Source organism: Lissotriton vulgaris, chromosome 7 (assembly GCF_964263255.1).
Source record: "Lissotriton vulgaris chromosome 7, aLisVul1.2, whole genome shotgun sequence".
NCBI classification, from domain to species: Eukaryota; Metazoa; Chordata; class Amphibia; order Caudata; family Salamandridae; genus Lissotriton; species Lissotriton vulgaris.
The window spans coordinates 1,763,963,132-1,763,990,809 of NC_141695.1; the positions used below are offsets into that span (position 1 = coordinate 1,763,963,132).

Below are 27,678 nucleotides of genomic sequence, written 5' to 3' on the forward strand. Positions count from 1 at the left end.
ACTAGATGAAGAGAGAGCAGCCATACCCCACCTCTGGTCACCTGATGACTAGATAAAGAGAGAGCAGCCATGCCCCACCTCTGGTCACCTGATGACTAGATGAAGCGAGAGCAGCCATACCCCACCTCTGGTCACCAGGTGACTAGATGAAGAGAGAGCAGCCATGCCCCACCTCTGGTCACCTGATGACTAGATGAAGCGAGAGCAGCCATACCCCACCTCTGGTCACCAGGTGACTAGATGTAGAGGGAGCAGCCATGCCCCACCTCTGGTCACCTGATGACTAGATGAAGCGAGAGCAGCCATACCCCACCTCTGGTCACCAGGTGACTAGATGTAGAGGGAGCAGCCATGTCCCACCTCTGGACACTAGGTGAATAGTTGAAGAGAGAGCAACCATACCCCACCTCTGGTCACCAGGTGACTAGATGAAGAGAGAGCAGCCATGCCCCACCTCTGGTCACCTGATGACTAGATGAAGCGAGAGCAGCCATACCCCACCTCTGGTCACCAGGTGACTAGATGTAGAGGGAGCAGCCATGCCCCACCTCTGGACACTAGGTGAATAGTTGAAGAGAGAGCAGTCATACCCCACCCCTGGTCACCAGGTGACTAGATGAAGAGGGAGAGCAGCTATGCCCCACCTCCAGTCACCAGATGACTAGATGAAGCGAGAGCAGCCATACCCCACCCCTGGTCACCAGGTGAGTAGATGAAGAGAGAGCAGCAGCCATACCCCACCTCTGGTCACCAGGTGACTAGATGAAGAGAGAGCAGCCATACCCCACCTCTGGTCACCAGGTGACTAGATGAAGAGGGAGAGCAGCCATACCCCACCTCTGGTCACCAGGTGACTAGATGAAGAGAGAGCAGCCATACCCCACCTCTGGTCACCAGATGACTAGGTGAAAAGAGAGCAGCCATAGCCCACCTCTGGTCACCTGGCGGGCACGAGAGGTGAGTAACAGACCCACAAACATCTCATTTGTGTTCCGTCACTGGGTCCAGACTCACCCTGCATGTGTGAGAGGATTCCTGCACAACGAGGGATACTGTTGACTCAAAAATAACCAAGTTGCATTTTTAGTAGCAGGTGAAATTACTGTGCTTAACAGATTAAAGACATAATTACCGAAGCCCAGAATTCCCAATTCATAAAGGAAACAGGGTTCTAGTAAATCTAAATGCTAAACTTGAATTAACAGTAGAAGGTGAGGAAATATACATGAAACATGTAGAAGATGTCTTGCGTCCTGTTCTTTGAGGGTAGTATTACACTACTAGAATATCTTCCAATTTTAATTCCCAGACAAGTCCATATTCCTTCATCACACGCATGTCCTCGCTCATATGACGCACAATTCCTCGTTCATGCGTGTGTGAACACTCTCCTTTCTTGGTCTAACCACTACATACTCCTCATCCTACCTTTCTCTACAGCTGCCAAGGTGTGTTAGGTCTGCTATGTAGTGCAGCTAATCATGTTCTACAACACAAATACCCAACACCACAAAACCACCAATGCAGTATGAATTAGACATACACACATCAGCTAACTCTGGACACCGAAAAGCATCTTCCACTGAACAATATTTATTATGGAACATCTTTCCTACAATGATTATACTTCCCTTTCTGAATCTGAACACGGTTGACTGACCCCATCAAAGCTTTATTCTTTCAAGATGCTTCATCTCAACAGCAACGCCCCCAACATGCATCTTAGAACCATCCAAATACAATGCATTGAAACATGTCACATGGTAAAATGCACAACATTGAATCACAGAAATGTACCTTCCTGTCAAAGTGCTCTTCCAGACAAGCAACAGAACTCAGACCATCCAACTCAATGAACTCAACTAACTCAAGAAAATGGTGGAGCCATCGGAATAACTGTCTATAGAGGAAGCGCTCTACAAATATCTTTAACAGGGAGAAGCTCATTATAGTATCAAATTAGCAAACACAATCCATAAATAGATGTTTAACAAATACTAACTATAGGTAACCACATACATAACATCCAATTGAGTAAAATTCAAAAACTCTACAAACACTTGCCAAAGTTATGAAAGCAGAATAGTGCTAACCTGCTACTAATAATAACGTGTTTATATATAGTCTTTCACACCGCATTTCTGCTGCTTCCCTTCACTGTAAATATCAAGTGTTACCATTGATGCTGCCATGGGACATGGGTCAGAAATATGCATTTTCAAGTCCAACTCTCCACCATAGTAAGCTGGAAAGGCACTTTAGTCTACCGTCCGCCTGGACCAAAGAAAGAGTTCACTCAAAGCCTACTGGAATATATTGTGCCCCATGTGCTTGCAGCACAACAGTTCCTCTTGTTGGGAGACTTCAGTTACCATGGGGAAGATTCCTCTGAGACTTGTCAACTATTTTCCAACCTAGCAACACTTGGGGTCAGATTTATGACTTCTGCCGCATCTCTGCTAATCAGCAGAGATGCGCCAGAAGAGTTGCGATGCATCTGCCAACCCGTGCGCTACCACTGATGCGCCGTATTTACAATGCGGTGCCCCGTGGTGCTCAGATGGGCAGATGCGTGTTGCATCCCCGGCGGAAATTCAGCGCATTGCTGGAGTTGCGTTGCAAGCGCGACGCAGCTCCAGCAAGGCTCGGGGGCGCCCTATCTGTAACATGCTGCGTCAATCCTTACGCCTGCTTCAAGCAGGCGCAGGGTTTTGACGCAGCATGGCCCTAAAAGTGACTGAGTGCAATCTTGTAGATTTCTCTCAGCCACTTTTAGAAGGCGTTCCTGTGCCGGAACGCCCCCCCCCCCCCCTGTGCCAGAACAACTGCATGTGGAGCAGGGCTTTACAATGTGACGCATCTCCCAGATGCGTAACAATGTAAATACCCCGCAGCATGGCGCTGGCTTAGCACCGCCGCTGCGTCACAAAAGTGACGCAACGTCGGCATAAAAGAGGCGCAAGGGGCTTCTAAAACTGCCCTTTGGTCTGTTACGACAAGTTAGCAGAGCAACTCAAGTCACAGCCCATACTCTGGACCTCATTTTTACTACCTTCTCCCCATTCATTTGCAAACCACCCCAACCTTTACTCTGGACAGACCACTCGCTCATCTGTTTTCAGATCCCTAAGTATAATGTGACAGGAAAAACAAATACGCGTTATAAAAACATGTCTCAACAGTGGTGGAAAATCACCCCTTGAATTCCTAATTTCTTAATTCGGACTAAACAGTCAACTACAGAGATAATAATCATATATGTGACCCGCAAGCATTCAATTACTTCAGACTTCCATGGAACCATCAAAAAGAGCACTTACAATCTAAAATCATATGTACTACGTAGCCGGTAAGTTGTGTGTTGTCAGCAAGTTAATTTTTATTATTTATAAAAACAGAACCAAATATAAAAAGCCTTTCAGCTAAAAACATACACATATATATATTCCTTATGACAATTGTTCTTATTTGCATCAGTGTACTGTTGGTTTTAAAGCACTATGTCAATGCAAAGGTACATTACTTCATAAAAGGAATTTTAGCGAACAATACATTCAAAAAGATTTTTTTTAAATCAAGTCGACGCGTTTCGGTGGATCTCTGCTGTGCGCACCACCTTCTTCAGGACAATATTTAAACAGTTCTGTAAAAGTAATTATTAAAAACAAAATCAAACTTTATCCTCGGCATACGTTTACAAAGAATAATAATGATAACAATATGACCCTACATGCTATCAATTTATATACTGGTTATCCAAATATCATTAACCGTTGTCAGATTATTGCATGCACAAATAGATTGTAGATACAGGACTACTTATTTTCTGTATTATACATTCCTGTACTCCTATTACTAAGTTCCATCTTCTTTACTAAGCATTACAGTTCAACCTTTCCCTGTGCTAATTTTGTGATCCCAAGGTCTTACATACATTCCCACATTCATACATGTTGTTGCCTGTTCTAGCACAACATATGGTCTATGCTAGATTCTTACTAGGGTGGGCCTCATGCATTCTTTGTAAACGTATGCCGAGGATAAAGCAGGATAGTCCCTGTGGCTTCTCAAGGAGAGTGGCAGGGAGTTCCAAAGTTTGGCCGCTGCAACACTAAATGAGCGGCCACCCATCCTGACTCTCTGAAACCTCGGGACTACCAGCAGATGCGCCGAAGAAGAACGGAGAAGCCGCGGGGCAGAATACCAGGCGAACATGTTCTGCAGAGGTACTGGGCCCAGTTGATGTACTGCCTTAAACACCATACACGCGGCTTTATACAGCACTCTCAGGTGTACCGGGAGCCAGTGTAGATCTCTTAAAGCTAGAGTAGAAGAGCTAGACCTAGGGCGGGAGAGAGCCAACTTGGCGGCCATATTCTGCACCCGTTGTAGCTTCCCCAGCAGGTTTTTTGGGGCCTCTAGAAGTAGCGCATTACAATAGTCTAAACGACTAGTATGGTACCGCAGACTACTTCCGGCCTAGCTTGGGCGGGGAGAAGGGGCAGAACTTTACGCAACATGCGTAACAGCATCATGCACGTAGAAGTGGTTTTATTGACGTGCATGTCAAGTTGTAGATTTGGGCCGAAGATCACCCCCAAGTTGCGAGCAGATTCCGCTGCCGACACTGGCTCGGGAAAGGTGGCAGACCAGAAGTTCTCTGGAAGTACCCGCGGGATCCGATCTGTGGAGCAATAGAGCACCTCCGTCTTTGAGCTGTTAAATTGTAAGGAGTTGGCCCATAGCCAGTCAGCTGTGGCTGCCATACAGCGATGAAATGTCTCCAGCGAGACCGCATTATTTCCTTCCAGGGAAAAGACCAGCTGGGTGTCATCGGCGTAATTAAAAGCCGAGACACCAAAAGATTTTATAAGCTGGACCAAGGGGCGGAGGTACAGATTAAAAAGTATAGGGCTGATGGCCGAGCCCTGTGGGACCCCCTGCCCTACTTTCCTTGGCTCAGAGCGAAATGGAGGGAGCGAGACCAACTGTTGCCGACTGCCAAGATAGGATATCAGCCAGTCTCTTGCATCCTCTGTGACCCCACAATCCTCTAGTCTCCTGATAAGGGTCCGGTGGCAGACCGTGTCGAACGCGGCCGACATGTCGAGCAGCACTAAGAAGGCTGCCCGACCACTGTCGACACGCGAGCGAAGGTTGTCCAATACGGTTACCAGCGCGGACTCCGTCCCGTGCCCGGGGCGGAAGCCAAACTGTGCCTCGTCGAACCATCCGATATTCTCCAGGAAGCCTGAGAGCGAGCGGGTCACCCATTTTTCCATTATCTTAATAGGAAAAGGGAGCAAGGAGATTGACCTATAGTTGGAGAGACAGGTCGGGTCCAGCGTTGGTTTCTTGAGCAGAGGTGACACTACTGCTAGCTTCCAGCACTCGGGGACAGATGCCAACTCCAAAGACTGGAGGCAGATGGAATACAAAGACGGAAAAGTTCCGCCTGGAAAACCTTCCAAAATTTGGGAGGCAGTGGGTCAAGCGGAGAGCCAGAGGACACCGTATTTGCCAGGCTGCAGAATTCCTCAAAGGAGGGACAGGGAAAAAGTTTTAGTTGGGGTCGACTGGAAAAAATGTCCGGAGCTCCCAAGCTAAAAACTGGGACGCTCGGCTGGGGTCGACTGGGTGAACTGTCCGGAGCTCCCAGACCAGGGCCAGAGGCACCCGTCTGGGGTCAACTGGGCAGGCCAACTGGAGCTCCCAAACCGAGGGCTCCTAATATGAGAGCAGAGTCAGTCGGCTGGGGTCGACTGGGTAACCCATTCGGAGCTCCCAAGCCAAGGCTGAAACCAACTGGCCGGGGTCGACTGAGCGGGCTAACCGGAGCTCCCAAGCCGAGAGCAGCGGGCAGAGGGTTTTTTAGGCCCTCTAAGATTAGCAGTCTTCTCTTCAAAAGCACCCGCCAGGGAGTCGCACAGGGCCTGCGACGCGGGGACCGTGTTAGCCACACACACAGGGTGGGACATGTCCCTGACAATTTTAAACAGGGCTTGAGATTTATTAGGCGCCTGATTCAAGGTGGATTCCAAAAAAGCCACCTTAGCCAACTTGATCTGCGCCTTGTAGCCCTGCAGTGCGAGCCTGAACGAGGCCTTTGCTGAGGTTGAATACTGCTTCCTCCAAGCTCTCTTAGCGCGTTTGCAGCTCAACTTCAACTGTCGTAGCTCTTCCGTATACCAGGGAAAGGCCCGGTTCACTCTCCCTCGAGACTTACGAAGGGGAGCAACCTTGTCTAGCGTGTCGGTAATAGACCGGCACAGAGTCAGATAGCTTTCCTCCACCGAGTTACTCAGACAAAAATTGTCTGGTAGTAGAGAAGGCAAAGGAGATAAACTGAGTAGTCGAGACCAAGGTCTACCCAGTTTCGACAGTCCTAACCCGGCTGCTTCAGAGGAATAATCCCCTATGCAGAGGGAGAAAGCCACAAGTGCATGGTCGGTCCAGCATTGGCATAGGATATCGTTGATCACTACTGATTGAGCGTCAGCGAAAATCAAATCCAAGACATGACCTCCCCTGTGAGTCGCTGAACAGACCAATTGCTGCAACTGAATGTCCCCAAAGGCTTGGCAAAGTGTCGTAAACGCCCCATCCAGTGGACCCCCCTGCCATAAGTTGAAGTCCCCCAGGACCAATAGCTTAGAGTGAGTGTTAGATAGATCATATATTAGGTCAAGGAAATCTGATAGGGAGGGTGCCGAGCCCGGTGGACGATAGCATAGCACGCCTGTAAGCAGTGTTCTCTCCAGATCTTTAATAGAGAACCCCATCAGTTCGAAACCCAAAACATGATGAGTATGCTGATCAGGGCCTTTCATTTATTACCACTCAGGGCATGGAAAACTTTAGTCCAAGCGTTGGTCATCAACTGTCTGGATTACGGAAATGCGCCCTTGGCCGTAGCAAACGAGTTGTTGCTATCTAAACTTCAGGTGGTTCAGAACACCACCGCCTGTCTCATCTGCAATCTCTCCTCTAGAGCAGTTCCACCCCCTCCTACATGCTTTACATTGGCTACGGTTGAAAAACAGAATTATCTTTAAGTGAGATGGATGGTGCTGGCTGTTTCAGTGAGACCGATGGATGTGTTGGCTGCTCCATTGAGGCAGATGGTGTTGGCTGTTCCAGTGAGAATGACGGATGGAGTTGGCTGTTCCAGGGAGACAGATGGTGTTGGCTGTTCCAGTGAGAATGACGGATGGTGTTAGCTGTTCCAGTAAGACACATGAATGGTGTTCAATGTTCCAGTAAAACAGAAGGATGGTGATGGCTGCTCCTATAAGACATATGAATGGTGGTGTCTGTTCTAGTAAGACAGATGAATGGTACTGTCTTTTCCAGTGAGACAGATGGATGGTGTTGGCTTCTCCGATAAGACAGATATATGGTGTTGGTTGTTGCAGTGAGACAGATGGATGGTGGTGACTGTTCCAGTGAGACAGATGGTTGGTGTTGGCTGCTCCAGTAACACAGATGGATACTGTTGACTGCTCCAATGAGACAGATGGATGGTGCTGGCATTTCCAGTGAGGCAGATGGATGGTGGTGGCTGTTCCAATAAACAGTTGAGTGATGCAGCCTGTTCCAGTTAGACCGATGGTTGATATTGGTTGGTCCATTAGGGCAAATGAAGGGTTCCGGCTGTTCCAGTAACCCAGATGGTTGGTGTTTGCTGCTCCAGTAAAACAGGTGGATGGTGTTGGTTGTTCGAGTAACACAGATGGTTGGTGTTGGCTGTTGAAGTAAGACAGATGGATGCTGTTGGTTGGTTTTTTAAGACAGATGGATGGTGTTTGTTGCTCCAGTAAGACAGATGGATGGTTCTGGCTGTTCCAGTGAGACCAATGGTTAGTTTTGTTTGGTTCAGTGAGACAGATGGATGGTGTTGGCTGCACCAGTAGGATAGCTGGATAGGGTTGGTTGTTCAAGTGAGACCGGTGTTTGGTGTTTGCTGCTCCGGTAAGACAGATGGATGGTGTTGGCTGCACCAGTGATACAGATGGATGGTGTTGACTGCTCCAGTAAGACAGATGGATGGTTTCGGCTGCTCCGGTAAGACAGATGGATGGTGGTAGCTGTTTGAGAAAGACAGATGGATGGTGTTGGGTGCTCCAGTAAGACAGATGGACGTGCAGTCTGTTACAGTGAGACAGATGGATGCTTTTCGTTGGTCCAGTAAGACAGATGGACGTGCAGTCTGCTACAGTGAGACAGATGGATGGAGAGACAGACTATCTCCTCTCCTCAACTATACTCTGATACATCTTGGTTTAGGCCTCCGTTGGCTACTCCCATTGACAAATCTGTTTTAAAGATAGACTGCCTGATTGGTTAAGCTAAAACACACCAGGTTAAGTCATCTTGAAATAGTTTCTTTACTTTTGTGACCTACCTTATGTGCTTTATATTTTATGCACGGACTCCCCAACATTGTGTAATGTGTTGCATCAGATTCACATATTCGATTGACGTGGTCATGAACTCAAGTAAGGTAAAGTGAGTTGAAGAAAACCTCCTGATAAGGAACGTGTAATAATTGCCTTAGTCAGTCAATTCCTCATTCAGTCTCTCATGCCCAGTTTGGTAGGACAGTAGACTTCAATGTGATATTAAGACTGGTGCTGTGCAATGTTTAGAAATTGAATAGTTCTGGAATCTGGGTATATCCCCTCTTATCTGAGGGTTGTCATAGATTCCAAACTTTTAGCCAGCTTTGACAGAAGACATTGCTTAGTTGTTAATAGAAACTCCACTGTGAGGGTTACCTTTTGTCCAAGTGGTCAATATTCTGAAGGTTTGCATGTAGCCTTACCACTTTAGGAGCTAAGATACCACCGTTTAGCGATGCATAACGCCTACTGATGTTAGACTACATTCCAATGACTTTTTATTACCCCCCAGTGGACCACCATCTGACCCCATGCCTTTGTCTCGATTTACCCACTCCCATCAAGAAGAGATGTGTCCGGTCCCTGATGCAATGTCGTGTGTTCAGTAGATGACAAGCTTTGATGAGAAACCCAGTGTCCAAGCCTGCAGGTGATCCAAACAAGGGCAGGAGTGCTGAGGCTCTTCTCTGTGAAATGCCGAAAGTGTTCCCAGAAACCTTCCTTCGTATCAATCATTCAGTCAATATATATCAGTATCAATATGTCTACAGCACTGAGTCCTACCCTATGTGGGTTGGGAGGGGAGAGTAAAAGTGCAGGGGATGCCTGAACACATACACAAGAGTACGATTATAGAAACAGTCAAAGGCTGAATCTTACCGACCTACCATGGAGGGGGGATTAAATGTTCATCCCACCCAGGAAAGTTCTCTTGCAGACCTGGATCCTGGATGGAGGATGCAGGAACGAGATTTGATACGAGGTGGCAAACAGGCCAAAATTCTATTACTTCATATGTGAAATATATTTGTTTATATCCTTCTCAGTGGTTCACATTGAACATGGATCAATTTATACCATTGTTATACAGGAACACTGGTCTGAGTAATCAGTATACTGGTTAACACACAGGCAGGCTGCTGATGCTCTAACCAAGCAGATAGCTTTGCCTAACAAGCTTACAGTTTAAGGTGAACACAACATAATTTATGTTCCCAATATGATGGTTTATGTTAACAGCTCACTGTTGTGTCTGTTTGGTGCACTGGTGTATGCATTGCAAACACTGGTCAATGTATTACATGCACAATATTATTCTTTTGTAGGCATTCTCTATTTGTTTGCCTGTATAAAGAATTGTTTTATAGGCATTAAATAATGGCTTGCATGCATACTTCAGTGCTCTGCGTGGACAGCACACAGGTCCACAGGTCTCAATGTTTAATGTAACAAGGTTTGTGCTTAATTTCAACCCTGAAATTTTACAAGTGAAAATATCAAAAGGAAAGTTGGTGCAGACACTGTGTGTTAAAAGAAAGTGTGGAGTCATGACAGGTGTGTAATCATAGTGTTTGGATGCACAGACACAAGGGAGGTGTCATAATTGAGCAGACTGCCAGGAAATGTTCATTATATTTACACAGTCTTTCACCAAAGATAGTCACAACCGAAAGTTGGCAAGTTATTCCAGCCATTTATTTACTTTTTGCTATAGCTACCAGGAACTTTAGATTAGATAGTGGCTATGGGCCCGATTGACAGAACTAACTTACGACAAAATCCTAAACTTACTACTTTTGGTATTCACAGAATGCATTTAGTGGTCTTAAATTAGGATTTTGTCTTCAATTAGGATTTTGTCTTAAATTAGGATTATTTCCTAAGTAAGGATTTTGTTTTTAATTAGGATTTTTAAAACTAAAGACAAAATCCTAACTTAAGACTACTAAATGCCTACTGTGAATACCAAAAGTAGTAAGTTTAGCATTGGTTTTACGTTAGTTCTGTGAATCGGGCCCTACTTGTGTAATGCACTGTGATATCACAAGGATTTGTAAAGCGCAAACTAATCACACATGAGAGTATCCAGGGGTGAGTACGTGCGGGCACCCTAGAGCATTGGTACCAAAGCCAGGTCTTCAGTTTCTTGCAGAATTCATAAGTGTGGGGGCTGCTCTGATGTCCTAGCAGGGGGAGTTCCACCTCTTTGCTACCAGCTAGGAAAAAGAGCGGTCCTCCTGTCCTGCCTCTGAAAATTTGGAGGGGGGGGGGGGCTGTGAGTGTGAGAAAAGCCCAGCCGAGGTTCAGGGTCCGTTGGTGGAAATGTAGTCAGCAGTTGAGGTAGGCAGGGTGTGTCATGTGCAGTGCCTTGTAGGGGAGCCAGTGGAGTTCTCGGAAGTGTGATCTGATGTGGTTGCTGCAGGGAAAGTTAAGTGCCTGTCTTGTAGTTGCACTTTGTATGGCTTGGGGCTTGTTTGTGGGGTGGGTAGAGATGCCGACATAGAGGGCATTCACCGTAGTCCAATCTCCTCGCGACCAGGGCATGGGAGATAGTCATTCTGGTGTCCAATGTCAGCCACCTGAAGATCTTTCTGAGCATGTGCAGGATGTTAATAAAGGAGGAGCTGGCATTGTAGATTGAGTGTCTCGTGGTGAGGTCGGTGTCCAGAATTATGCCCAGGTTTCTTGCCCAGTCGGTGGGTGTGGGGTGGGATCCAGCTCAATGGGCCACCAGGTAGAATCCAAGGGAGAATTATTGGATCCAAAGATCAGGACTTTTGTTTTTTCTGCGTTCATGATGGAAGGGGCAGCTTGGACACGTACTAACTGACTAAACTCAGTTAGTACGTTAGAAAGCTGCCCTTCCGTCATACATCTTTTGAAGTTGTTTTTGTAGTTGTCAGATCATATTTGAGGGACAGGATGAGTTGAGTGTCATCAGAGTAAGAGAGAATGCAGAGTCTGTCGGAGCAGATGAATTTCGCTAGGGGAGCCAGGTAAATGTTGAAGATGGTGCGGCTGAGGGATGAGCCTTGTGGTACTCCACAGTTGATGTCTTTAGGTTCAGAAGTGAAGAGAGGCAGTCTGTTCTGTTGTGTTCTTCTAGTCCGAAAGGAGGACAAAAATTGAAGGGCTGAACTTTGAATTCCTGACTGGTGAAGTCTGATGATGAGTGTATGGTGGGAGTCCGAATCGAAGGTTGTGAAGAGATCAAGAAGAATAGGGGCTGCAGACGGCTCTTGGTCCATAATGGTGCGAATATCATTTGTTGCTGCAATGAGGGCCATCTCGCTGCTATGGTTGCAGAGGAAGCCTAATTGTGAGTTGTCCAGGAGTTTGTGCTGTTTTATGTAGCGGGAGAGCAAGAAGTTGATTGCTTTTTCCATTATTTTGGCTGGAAAGTGAAGCAGTGAGATGGGTCGGTAGTTTCTGGTGGCTTCTGGGTCCACAAATGTTTTTTTGAGGAGAGTGGTGACATCTGTTTGTTTATAGGTATTCAGGAATGTAGTTTGAGTATTAGATGAGTTGATGTTGGGCTGGAATGCAAAGCGTTTCGTGAGACCTCTAAGGTTGAACATCTAGCAGGAGCACATGCCGGAGATTAATCTGTGTGGGCACCAGAGTGAGTTGATGTCATAATTGGTCTGACTTCCTCAGTGGTCATTGGGGTCCAATGGGTGCGTGGAGGGGCTCCTGTGATGAGGGTCAGTGATGGAGGGTGGATCATTGGGAGTGACTGAGGGTCAAAGTTCCAGTAGATGTTGGCTTTCTTGTAATGCCTTGTGATTCACACCACATACTTCTGTACTTGTTCTACTTTTGAACCTCTCCTGATAAAGACCAGATTCAAGCCTTCAAACTGGTAGTCGAAATGTCAACATCTTTTACTGAATGAACTTGCAATGTATGGATTGACAAAAATTAGGTGGAATTTAGCCACATTCATCTATGTGAGAAGAACGCAGGTTGTAGAGGTTGGCATCATCCGTTACAAGTGTATCTTAGCTACTTTAAATTTCTATCATGAGGACTGCGCCTGCACTCAGTGCAATAGTAGTTGAGCACTTTGATTGCATTTGGTATATTCACTACTCTTTATTGGGAAATTACAATGTAATCTACCAGACATCTGTAGAGACATCAATTTCATTCAATGGAATACATTGTGTGACAGAATAGTAGACTTTTACACCTTCAGTACACTTGCATCACTGATTACATCATCCAGTGAATGACTATTTGATGTACATTTACAATACTTGAAGTTATTTACTGAACTGCATCCTGGCCAAATTTTCTATAGCCTCTATACTGCTAATGATAGTAAGCTTTTGCAACATGCTTGGCCTTGTAAAGAGTCATTGGTGTCTGAAGGAAGTGAACTCTGAACGAATGGTTGAGAGGAGGGCGAAGATTGCACGCAGCAGGAACCTGCCAACTCCTGTCTGGTTGATTGCAAACAAGAGGTCAGATACACACGAAGGGCTCACTACAAGGCAAAGGTTTGTGGTCTAGGGGCTTTTCCTCTTTATGGGACTTGGGTGTCTGGGTGGAGTGGATTCTAAATGAGGGTTAGTACACAGGATGAAGATGAAGTGAATGCGTGGTTGGTTTATCACAAGAGGTTGACTACTATCGAAGGGTTCTGTATAGGGTAAAAGGCTGTGTGTAGTAGGGGCTTGTCCACCTAACGGTGAATGCATATCTGAAGGGGGTGGGTCTTTGTGAACAGCTGTGCACAGGGCAAAGTCTTTGCATAGTAGGGGCCTGGCTAGTCAATGAGGCTTGGCCGTCTGGAGAGAGAGGGCTTTCTGTGAATAGGTGTGCATAGGGCAAAGACTGTGCATATCAGGGTCCAGGCCACTTAATGGGACTCGGTCATCTAGAGATAGATGGTTCTCTATGAAGAGGGGTGCATTGAGCAAAGTCTGTGTGTAGTAGGGTCCTGGCCACATAATGGTGCTTGGGTGTCTGGCGACCGAGATGGCTCTCTGTGAAGAAATGTACATAGGGTAAAGGCTATGCATTAGGGGCCTGGCCACTTAATAGGGCTTGGTGGTACCAAAACTGTGCATACTAGGAGCTGGCCCCACTCATACGGATCTTGGATGTCTGGAGGAGTGGTCTTTACGCAAAGAGTTGTGCACAGGGTGAGGGCAGTGCGTAGTAGGGGTTTGTCCACCTGATAGATCTTTGGTCTCTAGAGGGAGTGGAGTCTCCAGGATCAGTTGTATACAGGGTAACGGCAGTGTGTGCTCATTCATGGAAGATGGAAGGGGCGATTAGATTTATTGTAGAGCACGTTTAACATCAGTAGATTAGCTGAGGCAATCAGTGATGTCATTAATGATGTCTGTGAACATGTGAAGACTGATATATTATGTAAGGTCATAAGCGGTGCATGGCGAGGCCATAAGCTATAGTTAGCTCGTTAACTATACATGATGAATTTCAGTGTTTTTTCTAGTCTAAAATGTTATATTATGACTGATATTGTTACATAATTATACCGTCACTATAACCTTTATTTTTTCAGTGAATGTCTAGTTTTTTTAATAGTAAGTTAATATCGTGTCCCCATACCTTACTATAACATCACTTCGACCTGTGTTTTTAGTGAATGTTTGATTTTTTATATAAAGTACAATCCTATTACCATGTCTAACTAAAATGTCACTTTCAAATGAATGAATTTAAAAAAAGAAAATAATATGAAGTAAAATCTAATTTTCAAAGTTGGAAAAGTTAGACATAATGCGAATTTCACCTTTAGATTTTGCAGAAAAGTTACAGTAGTATGCTTTAATGGTATAACTTAATGTGTATTGTACGCTGTATTTGTACTCATTTTTCTTCTCACTTTCAATGGCCTTGTGGTACTTCTGCAGGACCCTTACAAACAAAGGATGGCCCCGGGAGGAGTTCTATGTGTGTTTTACTTCCTGTTCCAGGTTTCACTTGAGTACCACAGGGCCAATAAAAAAATAAAAAGTTTTTTTTGGCATGAACGAGTGTATTCTTTTACTTAAGTGTGAGGGTAAAGCTTTTCTAATTGGGTCAATGAATTAGGATCCCATGAGCCTTTTTTAGGTTTCACCTGCACAGAGCTTGCACTGTGCTTGAGAAATCTATTGTATTTAGTATATCCTATAAGGGATTTAGATCCCGCCTTCACTTTTCTTCACTTCTTATTGGTCCGCCACAGTTTTAGTTTGAAGGTTAGCCATGGATACCCTCTCCTTCCCTTCTGCGGGGACGGCATGCGTGAACCCTAAACGCTTCTTCCCAGCACCACTCTGAGTGGTGCGCATGCTGCTGAGGTTCTGAAAATTACAAATGTGTTCGTGCTCAGCCTCCATTTTGTGATCGCCGCCATTTTATGTTGCCCTCACTCAGGCAACTCGGCGAACGCAATGTTTTGTCGTTTCTGCCCTTGCGTGTCGGGTGGTTTCTCTGCTTATGTTTACTAACGAGTGTCAGGGTCTGGCCAAGTACACTAATTCCTGTCTGAGCTGATTAATCCCCGTCCAGACTATTTGTTGGTTCACACAATTGTTTCCTTAAAGTTATCTTATCTGCTGTCCTTCGCTACACGTCTCATGCATTCTCCTGTTTCATGACTATCCTTCTACGACATGCTGCTGTGTTTTCTCTATCTGTAAATCGAATTGTGTGGATTCATTTGTAATTTACTTAAGGGGTCGAGTGACAAACAGAACCGGGAACTTGAGTTGCTTTGGTCTTAAAACATTGTCTAAAACATTTGCCTATAGCTCATGCTCTTGTGTGATTGCATTTTTGCATTGTATTGTATTGTATATAAAACTGTGCGCCACGGAGTTAAGTGGCAGTCTCTTTTGAACCTCGTTGTACTGACGACTTCTAAGACCACTGTACTAGCTGCAGCTAATAAATACCATCTTCTACGCCAGATGAAGAGTCCGTGTCTCTGTATTTGACAAAAATATTTACAACAAGGGGTGGTGAGGGACAGAGTCTCTGAATTAAGCAGAAAGCTCTCACCCAGTCAAGAGATCAGGGCTAGATCCAACACCGTTTTTTAGCTCACTGCACCATCCCAGTTTCAGAACCTGGCTGTATGCAAATTAGTCTGTTCCTGTCCCAGTGCATGATGGGAACAGGGCAAACCAAACTACAAAAGCCAATTCTTACACTGGGAAGGAAACAAGCTCCCAGGGACCGGTTTCTGGCATTACAGCCGTCTTCGGCCCGGTTTGCTTGAATCCTGATGGTGCAATGAGCAAGGGTCTCACATCTGAGAATACCCTTCCACGCTTAGGGTGGACAAAAATATTTACAACAAGGGGTGGTGAGGGACAGAGTCTCTGAATTAAGCAGAAAGCTCTCACCCAGTCAAGAGATCAGGGCTAGATCCAACACCGTTTTTTAGCTCACTGCACCATCCCAGTTTCAGAACCTGGCTGTATGCAAATTAGTCTGTTCCTGTCCCAGTGCATGATGGGAACAGGGCAAACCAAACTACAAAAGCCAATTCTTACACTGGGAAGGAAACAAGCTCCCAGGGACCGGTTTCTGGCATTACAGCCGTCTTCGGCCCGGTTTGCTTGAATCCTGATGGTGCAATGAGCAAGGGTCTCACATCTGAGAATACCCTTCCACGCTTAGGGTGGACAAAAATATTTACAACAAGGGGTGGTGAGGGACAGAGTCTCTGAATTAAGCAGAAAGCTCTCACCCAGTCAAGAGATCAGGGCTAGATCCAACACCGTTTTTTAGCTCACTGCACCATCCCAGTTTCAGAACCTGGCTGTATGCAAATTAGTCTGTTCCTGTCCCAGTGCATGATGGGAACAGGGCAAACCAAACTACAAACGCCAATTCTTACACTGGGAAGGAAACAAGCTCCCAGGGACCGGTTTCTGGCATTACAGCCGTCTTCGGCCCGGTTTGCTTGAATCCTGATGGTGCAATGACCAAGGGTCTCACATCTGAGAATACCCTTCCACGCTTAGGGTGGACAAAAATATTTACAACAAGGGGTGGTGAGGGACAGAGTCTCTGAATTAAATAAATAACGGTGATGGATCAAGCCCTGATCTTTGGACTGGGTAAGAGTGGTCTGCTTAATTCAGACACTCTGTTCATCACCACCCCCTTTTCTGAATCGTTTTTGGCCACTATAGGTGTGGCAGGGTATACTCAGACATGAGTCCCTTTCTCACTGCACCATCAGGATTCAAGCAAGCCGGGCCGAAGAAGGCTGAAATGCCAGAAACCGGTCCCCGGTAGCTTGTCTCCTTTCTGGTGAAGAATTGGCTTGGTAGTTTAGTCTGCCCTGTTCCCATGATGCACTGGGCCAGGGACAGACTGATTTGCATATAGCCAGGTTCTGAGCTGGGATGGTGCAGTGAGATAAATAACGGTGATGGATAAAGCCCTGATCTTTGGACTGGGTAAGAGTGGTCTGCTTAATTCAGACACTCTGTTCATCACCACCCCCTTTTCTGAATCGTTTTTGGCCACTATAGGTGTGGCAGGGTATACTCAGACATGAGTCCCTTTCTCACTGCACCATCAGGATTCAAGCAAGCCGGGCCGAAGAAGGCTGAAATGCCAGAAACCGGTCCCCGGTAGCTTGTCTCCTTTCTGGTGAAGAATTGGCTTGGTAGTTTAGTCTGCCCTGTTCCCATGATGCACTGGGCCAGGGACAGACTGATTTGCATATAGCCAGGTTCTGAGCTGGGATGGTGCAGTGAGATAAATAACGGTGATGGATCAAGCCCTGATCTTGGGACTGGGTAAGAGTGGTCTGCTTAATTCAGACACTCTGTTCATCACCACCCCCTTTTCTGAATCGTTTTTGGCCACTATAGGTGTGGCAGGGTATACTCAGACATGAGTCCCTTTCTCACTGCACCATCAGGATTCAAGCAAGCCGGGCCGAAGAAGGCTGAAATGCCAGAAACCGGTCCCCGGTAGCTTGTCTCCTTTCTGGTGAAGAATTGGCTTGGTAGTTTAGTCTGCCCTGTTCCCATGATGCACTGGGCCAGGGACAGACTGATTTGCATATAGCCAGGTTCTGAGCTGGGATGGTGCAGTGAGATAAATAACGGTGATGGATCAAGCCCTGATCTTTGGACTGGGTAAGAGTGGTCTGCTTAATTCAGACACTCTGTTCATCACCACCCCCTTTTCTGAATCGTTTTTGGCCACTATAGGTGTGGCAGGGTATACTCAGACATGAGTCCCTTTCTCACTGCACCATCAGGATTCAAGCAAGCCGTGCCGAAGAAGGCTGAAATGCCAGAAACCGGTCCCCGGTAGCTTGTCTCCTTTCTGGTGAAGAATTGGCTTGGTAGTTTATTCTGCCCTGTTCCCATGATGCACTGGGCCAGGGACAGACTGATTTGCATATAGCCAGGTTCTGAGCTGGGATGGTGCAGTGAGATAAATAACGGTGATGGATCAAGCCCTGATCTTTGGACTGGGTAAGAGTGGTCTGCTTAATTCAGACACTCTGTTCATCACCACCCCCTTTTCTGAATCGTTTTTGGCCACTATAGGTGTGGCAGGGTATACTCAGACATGAGTCCCTTTCTCACTGCACCATCAGGATTCAAGCAAGCCGGGCCGAAGAAGGCTGAAATGCCAGAAACCGGTCCCCGGTAGCTTGTCTCCTTTCTGGTGAAGAATTGGCTTGGTAGTTTAGTCTGCCCTGTTCCCATGAAGCACTGGGCCAGGGACAGACTGATTTGCATATAGCCAGGCTCTGAGCTGGGATGGTGCAGTGAGATAAATAACGGTGATGGATCAAGCCCTGATCTTTGGACTGGGTAAGAGTGGTCTGCTTAATTCAGACACTCTGTTCATCACCACCCCCCTTTTCTGAATCGTTTTTGGCCACTATAGGTGTGGCAGGGTATACTCAGACATGAGTCCCTTTCTCACTGCACCATCAGGATTCAAGCAAGCCGGGCCGAAGAAGGCTGAAATGCCAGAAACCGGTCCCCGGTAGCTTGTCTCCTTTCTGGTGAAGAATTGGCTTGGTAGTTTAGTCTGCCCTGTTCCCATGATGCACTGGGCCAGGGACAGACTGATTTGCATATAGCCAGGTTCTGAGCTGGGATGGTGCAGCGAGATAAATAACGGTGATGGATCAAGCCCTGATCTTTGGACTGGGTAAGAGTGGTCTGCTTAATTCAGACACTCTGTTCATCACCACCCCCTTTTCTGAATCGTTTTTGGCCACTATAGTTGTGGCAGGGTATACTCAGACATGAGTCCCTTTCTCACTGCACCATCAGGATTCAAGCAAGCCGGGCCGAAGAAGGCTGAAATGCCAGAAACCGGTCCCCGGTAGCTTGTCTCCTTTCTGGTGAAGAATTGGCTTGGTAGTTTAGTCTGCCCTGTTCCCATGATGCACTGGGCCAGGGACAGACTGATTTGCATATAGCCAGGTTCTGAGCTGGGATGGTGCAGCGAGATAAATAACGGTGATGGATCAAGCCCTGATCTGTGGACTGGGTAAGAGTGGTCTGCTTAATTCAGACACTCTGTTCATCACCACCCCCCTTTTCTGAATCGTTTTTGGCCACTATAGGTGTGGCAGGGTATACTCAGACATGAGTCCCTTTCTCACTGCACCATCAGGATTCAAGCAAGCGGGGCCGAAGAAGGCTGAAATGCCAGAAACCGGTCCCCGGTAGCTTGTCTCCTTTCTGGTGAAGAATTGGCTTGGTAGTTTAGTCTGCCCTGTTCCCATGATGCACTGGGCCAGGGACAGACTGATTTGCATATAGCCAGGTTCTGAGCTGGGATGGTGCAGTGAGATAAATAACGGTGATGGATCAAGCCCTCATCTTTGGACTGGGTAAGAGTGGTCTGCTTAATTCAGACACTCTGTTCATCACCACCCCCTTTTCTGAATCGTTTTTGGCCACTATAGGTGTGGCAGGGTATACTCAGACATGAGTCCCTTTCTCACTGCACCATCAGGATTCAAGCAAGCCGGGCCGAAGAAGGCTGAAATGCCAGAAACCGGTCCCCGGTAGCTTGTCTCCTTTCTGGTGAAGAATTGGCTTGGTAGTTTAGTCTGCCCTGTTCCCATGATGCACTGGGCCAGGGACAGACTGATTTGCATATAGCCAGGTTCTGAGCTGGGATGGTGCAGCGAGATAAATAACGGTGATGGATCAAGCCCTGATCTTTGGACTGGGTAAGAGTGGTCTGCTTAATTCAGACACTCTGTTCATCACCACCCCCTTTTCTGATCTGTATTTGACAAGGCAGGTGAATCCCGGGGATTTAGGCGTACCCTGCACCGCCGGGTCTTAAGGCTGCGGTTCTCCAACTGGCGCCCAACATGGGGCGACTTCAACGGTAGGGGTTGAGCCCGCGGGTCATGAGGAGCCCCTCAAGAAAATTCCGGAGGAAGCGCACCACGTGATCGACCCCTGTATGTCGGAATCTGGACCAAAGGTCTTTGACAGCGTAGCTACTCCTCTCCGACGGCTGCCGACGACTGCTGCCCTGACTGTCGCCCTGCCTTGGACCCTTCTGATGATGTTTGGTAAAGCGAGACAATAGAAGGACCTTCGCTGATGTAGAACGATTCTTAGTTAAGTATTTGGTGGGTCGCTCCCACAGACCTTTGTTTTGTTTGGTTCTTGGGTTTATTCAGGTATTGCAATAGCTGAAGCCAAGGGATAAGTACGATTGTACTGTTTCACTGATCTATACCCCTTGTTGTTTGTTTTCAGTCTAGAGAAGTGACGATGCCTGGACTGAGTAAGTTTAAGAGAATTTGTTGTCTAGGTTGGACGAGGGATTCCCAGTTAGAGGAATCATGTCCGATCCCTCCAGTTGGAACTCCCACTTATGAGCTCTATTCGAAACACGGTATTGGTCCCATTACCTTTAACGAGACATGGGTACGATATATGAAAAATAGTGGAGTTTTAAGATGGCCCCAGAATGGTAGCTTTGACCCCGCTATATTAGATAACTTGGAAACAATTTTGTTTAAAAGAAAAGCCCGGCCGGCAATGTTTGACTCTTTTCGCCTTTGGCGCAAAGAAGCCAAACAGAAAGAAATCAAACAAGCAAAAAAGGATAAGAAAGCACAAGACATGTCAATTTTACAGGCTGCCCAACAGTTTAAAGATAATGAAGTGGACGGTGCGAAGGAGGTACTAGAGAGACAACATCGTATCACGATGTATGGCGATAGATAGATGCTATCTGATGCTGCCTACTTCCTCTTCAGATAAAAATAAGGAGTTAGAAGAAGATGCCCTAATGTCTTGTCTGTTGAATTCCCCTCCGCCTTATGTTCAAAATGCTAATGCACCTCCGTTACCACCTCCTGTTGCTGTGTTTTCTCTACCTGTAAATCGAATTGTGTGGATTCATTTGTAATTTACTTAAGGGGTCGAGTGACAAACAGAACCGGGAACTTGAGTTGCTTTGGTCTTAAAACATTGTCTATAACGTTTGCCTATAGTTCATGCTCTTGTGTGATTGCATTTTTGCATTGTATTGTATCGTATATAAACATGTGCGCCACGGAGTTAAGTGGCAGTCTCTTTTGAACCTCGTTGTACTGACGACTTCTAAGATCACTGTACTAGCTGCAGCTAATAAATACCATCTTCTACGCCAGACGAAGAGTCTGTGTCTCTGTATTTGACAAGGCAGGTGAATCCCGGGGATTTAGGCGTACCCTGCGCCGCCGGGCCTTAAGGCTGCGGTTTTCCACTGCTCTTTCACAGCCTGGGTGGTCTTTCTGTGCTCCCTCACTCCCTGCATTTATCGACCTGCCCCATTGTCTGGTGGTTTTGACTGGGTTCTGTAAGAGTCTGTCATCGGTTTTCCTATGTCTGCTGTGCCATCTTTCTATCTGCGGATGGCAGGCGTTGGGCAAAAGCGCAGGCGCCGAGTGTGCATTAAACCAGGGTGCACTGAGGCTGTATCCTCCTCCGGAACACATCCAGAGAAGTTCCGGGTGTGTGCGCAACCTAGTCATGATAAGATTGTTAATGATTCGACAGACAGGCAGTGCCCTCACTTGGATCCGGGAGGCAGCGCCTTGCCTCTTGCTGTATTCTGGCCCCACTGAGACCACACAGCTCGGGTGCCAGCTTTGTCTTTCATTGCTTAGTAGCATGCTGCAGCAAGAGTGTCACATTTGGGGGCATATTAGCAAGGCGGGCAAAATGAAATTATCGCCGCTTTTGCGGCCTTTTTGGGCCGATAAGCGGCAATATTTTCATCGCCCTAATAGCAAGCTGTCGCTAACATCAGTTAGCGACAGCTTTGAGGCAATAGCAAGCGGTTTGGGGCCCGCTTTGCATGTCAGCGATATTTATCGCTAATGACATGCAAAGGGGGCGTACCCAACATGTTAGCGACTGAAAGCAGTCGCTAACATCGCTTTCGCCTGTTATCAACGCAGGGGTAGCGATAAAAAAATTCGCGCTAAGCGCGAATATCGCTGAAAACTAATGCCTGCTCAGACCACTTCTTAACCTGTATATCCAATGGGAGATGGATATTCAGGTTAAGACCCTATTGGCGTTAATGCCTGAATATCGCTGGATTTCCAGCGATATTCACGCATTAAGCCGCTATCGTCGAATATTTTATCGCATTTGAGATAAACGTTGCTAATAGCACGTTATCTCAGCGATAAAATACGGCGATGCGCGGTGATAAAAAAAAATTTGCAAAGCTCATTTAGCGATAAATATCGCTAGTTGTTGATAATATGCCCATGGTCCTTGCGTGACCTCAGAGAAGGTTGTCCTCACTGGCAGGCACAATGTATTTCCAGGTCCTGCACTGAAACCCCACCCCCCATCAGCTGCTCCTCAGGGACTGTAGACATCTCTGCAGCCTGAGCTAAAGGACCCGGCTGGATGAAAGCATCACCTTACCAGCCTACAAGTGTAGGGCCAGGTGGGGCACTGTCTGGCAACACTTGTGTCTGGTCCCCTAAACTGTGACTCGACAGAGACAAACCAGCAGCACATGCCTTATCCTCAGCTCTGCTCCAGGACGATGGGCAGTAGCTCTGAGCAGTAGGGTACTGTCAGCCTCCACCTGCCACTGAGCACCACAGCGCATCGGTCTGACATAAGCACCTTCATTCGGGGTGGACTCCTTATGTCTACTACCGGTGTCACTACAAGTCTACTCTGGGGTGGGACGGCAACACGGCAAGGAAACGGCTACTGTAGCCGAGGTCCCTGCACCCTGAGATATTCTGCTACCCAGCACCCCTTAGTGCTTCACAAGTTGCTGATAGTTCCATTATTTTTGGGCATCAGTTGTAACATCCAAATGGTATCTACAATGAAATTATTCAGTAAGGGATAACCTACACACTCAGCTCACATTGCTAATGTTTTTCAGAGCTGTATGATTTCTTTAAAACAGTATTGTCTTTGTTTGATGCCCGACTGCATGCATTTGAAGCTGAGATAGTCCATAACCCACTGACTGCTGCCAGCTGTCCCCCACTTTAGGTATTAGGGCCCTCACACACCCGGCTGGGTGTCATGCTTCATGATAGGGCATGCTCCTCGTCAGACTGGTGTATTTTTGTTTTAGGTTGGTTCTATCACAAGGTATCTCAATGTTATGGGTGTTTGTGTGTTTGGTTTACATTGAATACTAATAAGGAAACCAACCACTGTGTGGATAGTCATTTTTTAATGTTTGATCCTGAAGAATTGCCGCTTGATCATTCTGATATCCCATGCAAGAAACATGTTGACCTGTGCACTGTAGCCACCGCTAAACATTACCCCAGGGGCGAGCCACCCTACATTTTAATTGGGACCAGTGGACTCGCTGCTTAAAATACATTTTGAGTCCCACTGTGTCTCTTTTTAGAATCCACTTCACAGCTCCCTCATACCTTCTACACACATCTACACCACAAGGCCCCATACTCACACCGCACCTCACGGCTTTAGGAATAAAAGATCGCCAACAAGGAGCCCCTCATAAGGTGCCTGCCAGGCACTGCAGCGCCGGCCTGACGAGCAGCATGCCCTATGATAAAGCATGTTATGTTACATAAGGGGGGGGTTTTACCCATGCAGTCACGGGGACCTGGGCGCAATATGTTACATATAAGAGGGGGGTCCCCGTATGAAAGGGATGTGTTTTGTGAATAACATCACTAAATCAAAAGAGAGAGGGAGGACTAGGTAAGCTAGTCTGAATCCCCGCTTTTATATGTCAAGAAATCAAGAAAGACTAGCTAGGTTTATACAGGTTAGACTCAGTGGAGTACGTATGTCCAGGGAAACCAGTGGGTTTCTTTAAAAAGCCCTCACCCACCAACCTAGTTGGTGGCATGCTTCATCATCGGGCCCACCACAGTGGCACCTAGCGTGCCCCGGGTGTGCTTCGACGCCAGATTACTGCGGAGCTGGTATAATTGCTGAGAGTGCAATGTGGTGAGTGTGAAGGTGAAAGTTAAAAGACCATACAGAAATCCCAGCACCCGAGGGTAAAAATATTTTAATAAAACTGGGTATCTGTTGGTGCGTTAAAAAGGCAAATAGACACGTTGGAGTATGGATTATGACCTCCAGTGTCCTGTGTGGTCTACATGTTTCAGCCTGGCCTTTCTTAATTTAAAACAGGCTTTCCTCAGGACCAAGTGAGTATGTGTGGGGTTATTAAAACTAATTTATAGTGAGTGTGAAAGGATTTTATGTGTAGCACGCGATAAGGTGCTATATGGGGGAGAAGGGGGTTCCCTCTCGCTTTGCTACATATAACATAAAAGGGGGACATACAGACGTACAGGGAAGAGTCATATTAGCATATTGTTGCAAAACCAATCGTCATTCCACCGTCTTGTAAGGTGAGTGAGCGAACTATATATGGCTAAAGTGTGGTCTTGTCAGTGGCAAGACTCATGTGATCGTTATCTAGACGCCGGTTGTAGTGGTGGGCTAGAAAACGGAAATGCCAATGTGAGGATCAGGTAAGTGAAAGAAAATTATTCTTGTTGTTATCCTCACACAGTGTTTTTCTGTTCAAAGCCTCCTTGGGTCGCCTGGCAGAGAAACAGACCCTAAAGGAAGGCAGTATGGTTTTTAGAAAGATATCCGACCTGTAAGGGAAAAACCTCAACACCTTACCCCATTGTAGCTGTAGCGCGCAGCCTCTTTACTCACGCAACTGTCGATCTGGCTCCTCCTTGGACCTCTAATCCTTCTGCCGCGCCCGGTTTGTGAAAGCCAGGTAGGCCGAGCCTCTTATTTAAACCCTCCGTAATTATCTGCACCTGGATCGGAGTAGAAATAGAGGGAGGGGGGCCGCGCTGAAAGCGCCATGTCATGTGCGCTGTGCGCGTGCGGACGCTAATGCGCATGCGTGCCGGAATAGCGGTCCTTCCTCGGCGCGCTGGTAGGCGCGTGCGTGCTGGAATAGTGGTTCTCCCTCTGGGCGCTGGTTAGCGCATGCGCGGAAGGAACTACCGCGCATGCGTGTAATGGGTTTATAGAAATGAGCATTATGTCTCAGGGATGCATGTTAAATTATGAGCACAAGGCCAAATGCCCTTGTGAGAGGTGCTAAATCAAAGATTAGAATAAAGTGAGACCGAATAGGCTATACACAGACTGAAGAAGAGAAGGAAAATCCATACATTAATTGTTAAGAGAATTCCATGGTATGGAATCATTTAGCCCATCAATGTGGGTTGACAGACGATAGATCCAGCGTTGCTCTTTTTGGAGCAGGAATCTTTCATTATTTTCAGTGATGGGAAATTGTTCAATCACAGTCCAGGAAAAATCATTTGGGGTGTGATTGTGGGATAGAAAGTGGTCTGTAAGTCTGCTTATGTTTTTGCCACATCGGATGGTGCTGCGATGTTCCGTCATTCTTGTCCTTACTTTCCGGGTGGTCATACCCACGTATCGAAGGCCACATCTGCAAGTCATGAGGTACACCAGATTTGATGAATTACAGTTGGTAAACTGGCGCTGTGTCCATACCTTACCAGGTTCTAGGGCCAGAGTTTTTGAGGGGGCTGTAAGGTGGCATACACTGCAATTATTGCACGGTTGGTGTCCAGTAATTTTTGGTAAGCCCCAGGCATTGAGGACAGTGTTGTCGGGAGTCGCATTATTTGGTCTGGGTCTGGTGTGTACTAGGGAGTCTTTTAGATTCTTCGCCCTTTTATACGCGAACCTTGGTTTATCCCAATTTCGATTGCCTGAGTTAATGATCTTCCAGTTCCTATTGATTATATTTGAGACCTGGTTTGATACAGTGTTGTAAGTGGTGACGCATGTCAAGGTTGGTTCCTCAGGAGGCCTGGTTGTTACCTCAAGGAGTGCCTCTCTATTCTGGTTGCGCGCCCTCTTACAGGTGGTGTTCAGGATCCTGGTGGGGTATCCCCTGTCTTCCAATTTATGAATCAAAGTGGCTGATTGTTGTTTGAAGTCCTGGATCCGGCTACAATTACGTCTCAGTCGTAAGAACTGTCCGTAAGGGAGATTTTCCCTTAGAGGTCTGGGGTGGAAGCTGTCAAACCTCAAAAGGGAGTTCTTAGATGTAGGTTTGTGGTGGGTTGTAGTTGTCAGGCCATTCATGTCCGCCTTGATGTTAAGATCAAGGAAGGCCAGTTCCGAGGTACTGCTCATACAGGTGAACCTAAGGTAGTTGTCACAGGTATTGATCCATGTGAGGAATTGGTCCAGGGAGTCTTGATTTCCTTCCCAGATGACCAGGATGTCGTCGATGTATCGACGCCACATTTTGATGTTACTTATGTACGGGTTGTTCAAGGATTGTATATGTGTTTTTTCAAAATGGGCTACGTAAAGACCAGCTACGCTGGGTGCGAAAACGCTCCCCATGCTTGTCCCATTAGTCTGTAAATACAGCTTGCCCTCGTACTCAAAATAATTGTCTTTCAATGCCAAGGTGGCACATTCCATTACGAAACTGCGAGGAATGTGATGGTTCCAAGTAGTACCCCTTAGGACTGCCTCTAGTACTTCTAGTGTTGCGTCCTGGGGTAAACTGGTGTAAAGGCTCTCAATGTCCAACCCGACAAGGATTTGAGTGGTCGGGTTGTAGTTGATTTCTTTGATTACATTGAGGAGATGTTTAGTGTCCTTGACGTATGATGGTGTGAGTTGTACCAAAGGGTTCAGAAAGAAATCACAGAAACGGGAGAGGGGCTCTAGGACAGATTGGTTCCCAGACACGATAGGTCTTCCCGGTGGAGGAGTTACTCCCTTGTGTACCTTTGGGAGAATGTAGAAATATGGGATCTTGGCATTTTTGCTGCACAGGTAGTCAGCCTCCTGTTTTGAGATGTGTTCTGCGTCCCGGGCATTTTTCACCAGGATCTGTATTCTCATGGTCAGTTCCTCGGTGGGATCCTTCTTGAGTGGTCTGTAATTTCTAGTGTCGCTGAGTAATCTGCGACATTCATTGTCATAATCCTTTTTGTCCATGAGCACAATACCTCCGCCCTTATCGGCAGGTTTGATGACAAGGGCGGGGTTGGCTTGAAGGCGTCTTATTGTCTCACGTTCCCGATGGGACATGTTGTTGAAGGTGTTCTTCTCCTGTATATGCTCCACTTCATTGTAGACTGCCTGTTCAAAAGCGGCAATCTCGACAGGAACACTGGCGGGTGGTGGAATGAACGTGGATTTCAGTCTGAGACCTGTCTCGTTGGGGACTTCCTCTTGAGGGTCGTTGGATTCTGTTCTCTTTTCGAAGAATGCTTTCAATTTAAGTTTTCTAAAGAACTCCGCTAGTTCCATGTGTAGTTTGAAGTGATCCAGTTTGGCTGTAGGGACAAAGGATAGGCCCTTATTCAGAACTGCTAATTCTTCATCTGTCAATTCTGTGCTTGAGATGTTGAACACCAGCTGGTCCTTGGTTCTCACAGCTGTAGCTATTTGCTCGGTCCTGCCTGTTCCTTGGTTTTGTTCCTCGTGTTCGAACTCACTGGTTCCGCTTCTGGTGTCCAGTGGACCTGTGGTGAATTTCTTCTTTTTCCGCGATTCCTGCGGCCCTGCGATAAAAAAGGGTATCTTTGGTTTTGGTTCCCCTGAAAGTAAGGCATCTGTCCTGGTGCGTACATTGGGGGGAAGCCATAGAAGGGAGGCGGTATTGGTCCAAATTGTGGTGGCCCAAAGTTATGGTTCTGTGGTGGACCCTGCCAGGGTTGCTGCCAGTGTTGGCCTCGTCGTCCTCTCCCTCTGGATTGGTTTGATCCGGTGCTGGAATTGCTGGAGACAGAACT

General features: G+C 46.8%; 1 protein-coding gene across 1 annotated transcript in view; it reads right to left on the minus strand.

Moving 5' to 3' along the window:
• The window catches only part of LOC147706612 (cell adhesion molecule CEACAM1-like), a 135,643-nt gene that overhangs the window by 18,695 nt on the left and 89,270 nt on the right, over nt 1-27,678 (minus strand). The gene's annotated exons all lie outside the window — the stretch shown is intronic.